The following is an 8310-nucleotide window of genomic DNA, read 5'->3' on the forward strand; positions in this document are numbered from 1 at the left end:
GTACCTTTAAATGTAATTCTGGGTTTTGCCCCACCCCCACCCCCTTTTGTCCTTCTGAGGCAAGCCAGATTCTCCTTATTTCTATCTAACCCACTCTACGTGTTCCTCACTGCCAGTTGCCACCAAAGGACTGTGCATTAACCACCTGTGTCACCGGAGCGCCCCACTGCTGGCCTCTCAGGTCTGTGTGTAAGAAAAGGAAATCGTGTGGCAGGCCTGAAGTAGCCGAGCTAGCTCATAGGAAGGAGGACACTTACACAAAAGCTTCTGGTCTCATCTTAGAATTCACTGAGGGCCAAAGATGTAGCTCAGTGGGAAAGGGCTTGCTTAGCATGCTTGAGGTCCTGGGTTTGGTCTCCAGTATTACAGAGAGACAGAAAAAAATAGCTAGATAAAAATTCCTGGAAGTTTATACAGCTTTGTCCCGCCAGCTAGCTGATTTCCAGACTCTCTAGGTCTCCCGGGCTGCTCGTGTGCTTATTTTCTCTGCTTCTGGAAGGCTTTCAGGCTTAAAGAACTGCCTTGCACATTACCTCTGGATTGTACTACAGTCACGCTTTGCTTAGATGATGGTATTGATATTCTACCTGACAGCTGATATATCTATTCCAAACCCTCTTCCAGATCCTTCTATTGAGTCTCACCATTAGATGAAAGATGCCTGAACTGTGGGTAGCAGTGGAACAGTGTGCCAAGCAGGACTCATCAATGGCAGACCCATTATGGTCAGTAAGACAATGGGGTCTGCCTTGGCTTATCTACCGAGTACAGGAAATTGGACACCCAGACGCTGGGGCCAGTGGTGTCCAGTCCCAGAGCAGTGGGACAACATTCTTGTTGGTGGCTTGAGATGAAGGCCACATCTTTGTGTGGTTCCTGGCTCCAGACCAAGTGACCAGGATGGATCAGGAGTCAAGATCATTGATCTGAAACCTTGGACAAACTCCAGGCACGGGAGACCAGGGTGCCAGTCACAGAGGCCGGGGCAAGGTAGTAACTATCAGAGCTGAGCTGTGTGCTCACTGACTTAGCTTTGTCTCACCTCAAACTCAGCCTCACCTTCCATTCTAATCATTTGTCAGATCTGTGAGGCTTAAAAACAAGATGAAAAATTGTGATAATTCACTTTAAAATGCACTTTCTATAGAGTGTTGATTTTATTTTCTGTATTCAATCCCCAATACAACAGCTTTTCCACTGAATGAAGTTCGAGTTGTATGGTTTGTTCCCATGCCCTTCAGTATACTTCCTTACACGGAGGTAGCTGGACACCCAGAATCTTGGCAAGTGGAGCTGGTTGCAGGCATAAAGTTTTGGGATCAGCATAGCTCAGTTCTGTTGCCTTCTGTTCCTCCCTCCAACCTTCTCTGTTTTGCTTTTCTTTGTTTTTGGTGCTGATGACCATACCCAGAACCTCATATGCTAGGCAAGGGTTCCAACACTGAGCTAAGTCCCCAGGCCCCAGGTTAATGTTCTGATTGTAGTGAATGAGTTTTCTCCTTTTCCTCAGCTAAGCTGACTGCCTTTCTTCTCATCTTTTTACCACCCGTTGGCTGGCTCACCTATAAAATTAACCTGTATTTTATTCTTTATGTATTTCTTCCCAAAACCTTGAAGTGAGAATGTGTAAGATTGTGCAGCGCCTTCCTGGGAGAGGACTTTCCTGTGAGCTTGTATCCGGCTGGAAGAAATGAGCACTGACTACAGATGCAAGGTGCTCAGGTTGGTCGTTCTATACCCAGGAAATCGCTCTCTCCCAAATTCCTGAGAAGCCTATGGCGCAGTATAGGCTAGGGATGTAACTCAGTAGTGGAAGCCCTGGGTTTGAACCCTTACACCACATGAATCGGATATGGTGGTGCATCCCCGCAATCTCAGCACTAGTGAGCTTAACTCCTGTTCAGGCCATTCTCAGCTGATACTGAGTTCAAGGCTAGCCTGGGCTGCATGTGACCCTGACTTAAAAAAGAAAATCCACCTGCTGATATTAAAGGTAAGGAAGTAAGGATTCCCTCTGAGCTTTTCTAGGGTTGACGTGGACTGGCTCACCTATCTGGGCAGGGGCAGAAATAACTGCCTACTGGCGAATTCTTGGCAACATGTTGTAATATGTTGCCCTGTCTGAAGTTAGATTCCTGTGCTGCCCACCTGAGCTCTGAAGGATTTTCTGGGCACTGGTGATGGTGACAAGGTAAGTGAGCCTGCTGTCTGGGGGACAGGCCTGTGTGCTTTCATGATAGCCAGCAGCCGGGCAGTCTGTGCTTGTCAGTGACGGAAGGGGACCTGGGTACCCACATTGAGAACCAGCTGAAGAGAGTTAGAGTCACCATGCACTGCGTCACCTGAACAGACTCGGAGTCCTGCAGAACCACAGACTGGAAACTAATGATGAGTCTCCTGCTCCCTGTAGACTGGTGCTCCTTTGTCTCAGGTGAGCATGTGAGCCAGCCTGAGGATCTGTCAGACAGGGACGCCTCTAGAATCAACTCAGCAGTTCTTCTGCTTTCCCGACCTTCGTAGGCTAGGGCTTAGTCCTTCTCTGTGGCCTTCCAACCTCAGTTGCCTGGGGGGACGCCACCATTGTCACTGTTAGGGGTTTAAGACCCATCTTGGTCCTTCTCTGGTTTAAAATTGCTATTTTTCTTTTGAGACAGTGATTCTCTGTGTAGCCCTGGCTGGCCTGGAACTCATCGTGTAGACCAGGCTGGCCTCGAACTCACAGAGATCCACTTGCCTCTGCCTCCCGAATGCTGGGATTAAAGGCATGTGCCACCGCTGCCTGGCTTAATTTTTTTTTTTTTATGTGTATGGGTATTTTGTCTGCATGTATGTCTGTATACCACTTGCATGACTGGTGATCTTGGAGGTCAGAAGAGCGTGTTGGATCCCTGGATGCAATCTCCTGGAACTGGAGTTACAGACAGATGTGAGCCATCATGTGGGTGCTAGGAATTGAACCCAGGTCCTCTGGAAGAGCAGCCAGTTCTCTTAACCACTTAGTCAGCCCTACTTCCCTTTAGGGGCAATTAAGAGGTCATCCTTATGCTGTGTGGGGCTGGTGACATAACAGCTTTGCTGTTAAAACCGACATCAAAATGTGTTTCTCTTGGGCTGTATTCTCTCTTCACTCTGACCATTTTTGAGTCTTGCTATATGGCCTGGTACTCCACCTGCCTTAGCCTCCCATGGAGTAGGGAGACACATACGATTCCTAAAAGGTCCATTAGGTTCTCCACAGTGAGTGTGACCGCAGACACGTCCCATTGCCAGTGCCCTTGGTGGGGACATCTGCCAAATCGGACTCCCCTTATTGAAGGACTCTGTGAAATCATGTTTGCACATGCCTGGCATGTGTCACTGCTTCCGTCCAGTCCTGGGTTTCCATTGAGGACAAACTGGAACATGTTGGAACCAAAGCTTTTGACAAACTTGGGTTCACACTAAAGAAAAGCAAGTTTCCACAGGTGCCCTGCTCTCCCACCCCATCCCAGGGCTGCAAGAGAAAAAACCTTTCTCTGGAGAGACAGTAGCATGCATGTATGTGGCCTCAGGTACTTGAGAGCTGAGATGGACAAACGGTGGGTGGTACTGAGCAAGAGGCCAACAACCAAATACAAACCCTGGGAAGTGGCAGACCGTGTGGCTAAAGCTCTCTGGTGGCCACCTGCAGCCTCCAGCTCCTAACCTAGGCTTCTTGAGACCCGAAAACTCTAGGTCTGGGGTTTGAGCTCCTGGCCTGCAGTGTGCACTGCCTGAGACAGGAGGCCTGTCCCACACAGTGCTGCCAAACACCACATTCCCTTTCACTCTGGCTAGAGTTCTGGGCTGACCTGACTCTGTTCAACCACTGGTTTTCGGTATCTCAGGTGTTACGTTGGTGATTTGTGTTTCTCTCTCTTCTTTGTATTGATCTTTAGAATTTGTTAAATTTTGTTGTACTGAGTTAGAACCCCACTACATAGCCCAGGCTGGCTTGGGACTTGCTATGTAGACCAGGCTGGCCTCAGAGAGATGTCTGCCTCTGCCTTCTCCATGCTGGGATTACAGGTGGGTGTGCACCTTGGACCCCCAATGATCCTCTGCTGTCTTCTGTTTCCTGTCCAGGCCTGCGCTTGCAGAGGTTAGCTGCAAAGTAAGCGATCCTCACTGTCCTTTGGTATTGTGTGTTGCTGCTCTTATCACCAGATCCTTGATGCTCATTGTGGCTACTTCTCAAGCTGTTCCATGCTGAAGATCCAGTTTGCAAAAGAAATTATGTAGGGCTGGGAGTGAGTGCCAGCCTAAACTGTATGAAGCCCTGGGTCCATCCCCACCAATGCGTAAGCCAGGTGTGGTGGTGCACACCTATAATTCTAGCACTTAGGAGAGGAGGGCAAGAGGATCAGACATTTACGGTCATCCTTGACTATACACTAAGTTCAAGGCCAGTCTGCGCTATCTAAGACTGTCTCAAAAAGCAACAAAAATGGTGCCAGAAAGATGGCTCAGTGGTTAAGAGCCATCTTTCAGAGGTCCTGGATCAATTCCCAGTACTCACATGGTGTACTGTTAACTGTAACTCCAGTTCAAGGGGCTCTAATGATCCCTTCTTGACCTCTGCAGGTATCAGTTGCACAGGCATTACAAAAACATCTGTGCAGGCAAAATACCCATACATCATGCATCATGATGGCACCGGCTATTACTAGCACTTGGAAGTTTGAGGCAGGAGGATTCTAACTCTGAGGCTATCTTGGACTACATAGAGTTCTAGGTGTGCCTGGGCTGTAGAAGACTGTTCCTAGCATACACAACCCAATAAATGTGTGATAACAAAGCCAGGAGTGAGCATTTTGCCATCACCCCCCAAGCATCTGTGTTGGTCATGCTTGTGCCGCTGGCTTGCAGAGGACCCCAGGGAAGAGGCCTCTCTCTAAAGGAAGCCCTTCAGTTCTCATCTGCCTGACACATCTTTGTGTGCACACACGGGAACATTTCCAGGACAAGGCTGGACACAGCTCAGTAGGATGACAGCTTTTCTTTTTTTAGTTTTTTTGAGATAGGCTTTTTGTGTAGCTTTTACTGTCCTGGAACTTGCTCTGCAGACCAGACTGGCCTTGAGCTCAGAGATCTGCCTTGCTCTCTCTCCCAAATGACAGTGATGACAGATGCATGTAGCTGGAGCTGGTGACCTGTAGCTCCGTAGTCTCTGCCAGTGTGTAAGTTATCAGGTCAAGCAAACACATCTTTTTCTATGGAAAGGGAGAGTATCTCTCAGGCTTGGAATGAGGTGGTAGGTGAAGGGTTTCCCGTTCCTTGTTTTCTCTGAACTGTTACAAAACTTCCAATTATGTTTTCTAAAACTGACTTTATACGGACCAGCCAGAGCTCCAGGTCTCTTTATCTGACACTCTTTAGGAGTGCCACTGTGCCAGTTCAGCTGGTGGGCAGTGGTATTCTTGGCCAAAGACCTTGTTTGTAAAGGGGCAACTTTCTCCTCTGGGCTTCAGAAAGTCAGCAGGCGTGGGAGAGCCTTTGCTCCTCAGAGTTCCGCTGAAACAGCAATGTCTTCCTTCCGGCAGCTTTGAAGACACAGCGACGTCCTCCTCAGATGCTAAGGATGGTGACTAGTGAGCTCACAGACAGGCTCTGATCCACAGTTGAGGGATTCACTTCCATCTGAACCATGCGGCATAGTGTGTGTGGGTGGCTGGGGATCAAACCCAGATCCGTGTACTTGCTCCAGCAGATGCTCTACCACTGAGCCACACACCCAGCCCAGAGGTGTGGTGTTGTGACCATGTAAGTTCTTTCTCTAGTAAGCTCGGCTACCCGATCTCAGCAAGTCACCGTCTGGTAAGTGCCACGTAGCCAGAGCGTCAGCTATGTAATAATAAACGGCAGTTAAGTTCATCCAAGTCTGAACCTTCTGTATACCAGGGAGGGTGCCTGGAGTGAATGCTGAACTGTCCGTGGACTGTAGAGGACACAACTAAAATCAATTCCTTGGCTATCCTATGAGCAGAAGCAGCTTTAAAACCTCAAGGCTTTACTATTTTTCAGTTAATCTAACGATGTGAAGAACTTACTAAAAATGGCACTTGTCTTCACTGACCTCTTCTTCCCTCAAAGGGTAGAGGTGGAGAAAAGGCCAGTCTTTTCGGTCACATGACTTCTGGTATCTTTGCTTTGCCACGTGCTGACTGGGACAGAAAATTATCTCTACTGGGAGGTAGGAGCTCATTTTCTCCCTCACTGGATGGGAACTAAGCTTAACCCTGGCACAAGTTTCTCTCCTACAATTTTGCACAACTTGTACAGCTTCAACTACTCGATTTCCATTCACACATCTAACCCACGGACATATCCCATGGCTGGACACACTGTCTGCTCCCAAAATTAGGAAAACTGAAGCATTAAAGCATCCCAGGGCTAGGTAATAGAGTTCACGGACAGAATACTTGCCTAGCATGCCTGAGGCCATTTTGATTCCCAGTACCTCAAAATTTGAGTCCAAATGTTTCTTTCCAGAAACAGGGTCTCTGTGTAGCCCAGATAGCCTCAAACTCATGGTACTGATCCTGCCTCAGTCTCCCAAATACTGAGCTATATACCCGTGTTCTTTTAAATCTTTATGTGTGTATCTGTGTCCGTGAGTGGTGGTGCCCACAGGTCAGAGGCTTCAGGACCCCTCAAGTTACAGGTGAGTTACCTGGCATGGGTGCCAGGAACTGAACTCAAGTCCTCTTCAAGAGCAGTGTGTTCTCTAACACTGGGCCACCTCTCCAGCCTCCAGTGTGCCACTCATTTGTATAGTGCTCATCTGGCACTCAAGGACCCCGGTTCAAGCCTCGGTTCCCCTAGAACACAACACACTGAGTAGGTGGGTACTTCGTTTACTGAGCACCATCACTCTCAACTTTATCACTTCCCACCCATGCGTTTGCTTACATCAGTCCTCAGACCTTAAATTACACTGATTTTTTTGTTTGTGTGTGAGAGCACATGTACCAGGTTGTGGCTAGAGGTCAGAGGACAGTTTGTGGAAGTCAGTTCTCTTTCTGGGGTCCCTAAGATCTGACTCTGGCTTGGCATCAAGCACCTTCACCCCTGAGCAATCGCAGACAGCCACTGCAAGGTACTTATATGAATGGAACCATTTTGTTGTGAAGAGGCTAAGCTTGAGGAGCTCCAGACAAGGGGATTTCCTGGAGGGGTAAATAGTTCATTGAGAAATTGGTTCTTTATAAAGAGAGACCAGGTAAGTTTCTTTTTTTTTTGGTTTTTCGAGACAGGGTTTCTCTGTGGTTTTGGAGCCTGTCCTGGAACTAGCTCTTGTAGACCACAGGTAAGTTTCTCTAGCTAGACTTTTGACATGGGGTATGTGTATGAAGGTAGGAAATGACAAGGAAAACCTTTCCACTGCGAAGTCTCTGTGTAACTCTTTATCAAGTATTTCCCCACAAGTGAAATTCCCCTGGATTTTCCTTAATGGTTCCAGAGTCAAACTCCTCCAACAACAGCTCATTTTCAGCCGCTGACCTGAATGAGACACCTCATCTCTGTGTACTTAGGTCCCTGACCTGTAATGAAAGGGAAGTTCAGGAACAGTGCAGGGACTGTTCTCTGCCAGCCATTATTGGACATCCACACCACAAGTGCACCTAAACGCCTATGCAAATCTACACCAGTAGTAGTTCTAGCTCCTTGCTGTACAAACATATCTAGAGAGTAAAAACAAACATTTCTGTATGGTAAAGGCTTATCAGCCTGGCCATCGTGGCACACGCCTCTGATCCCAGCACTTAGGAGGTAGAGGCAGGCGGATCTCTGTGAGTCTGAGGCCAGCCTGGTTTCCAGAGAGAGTTTCAGGACAGGCTCCAAAGCCACACAGGCTCCTGGTCTTGAAAAACAAAACCAAACCAAAAAACCTACAGTGCTGACACAGTATCCAGGACAGTTTAGCTCAACAGGAGGATCCCTCACAGGTACTGCTTATTGACAGTCTGGGTCACTAAATGGCAGAATTACCACACATGGGGTGGGTCTCACTACGCAGCCCCGAGTGGCCTGGAATCACTACGTAGACCAGGCTCAAACCCATGATCCCTCCCGTCCTTCCCCCACCTCCTGAGTGTATGTGCCATTATGCTCTGCTTAATAGCTTGACATTCTTCTGTATTAATTTTAATCATGAGCTTTGGATCCTCCTGGAGCTGGAGTTACAGGCAGCTCGGAACTGTCTGAAGCGGGTGCAGGGAAATGAGCTCGGATTCTTGAGGAAACAGTACATGCTATTAACCACTGAACCATCAGCCCTGCGGAGGAGTA

This window comes from Chionomys nivalis, chromosome 7 (genome assembly GCF_950005125.1).
Source record: "Chionomys nivalis chromosome 7, mChiNiv1.1, whole genome shotgun sequence".
Lineage (NCBI taxonomy): Eukaryota > Metazoa > Chordata > Mammalia > Rodentia > Cricetidae > Chionomys > Chionomys nivalis.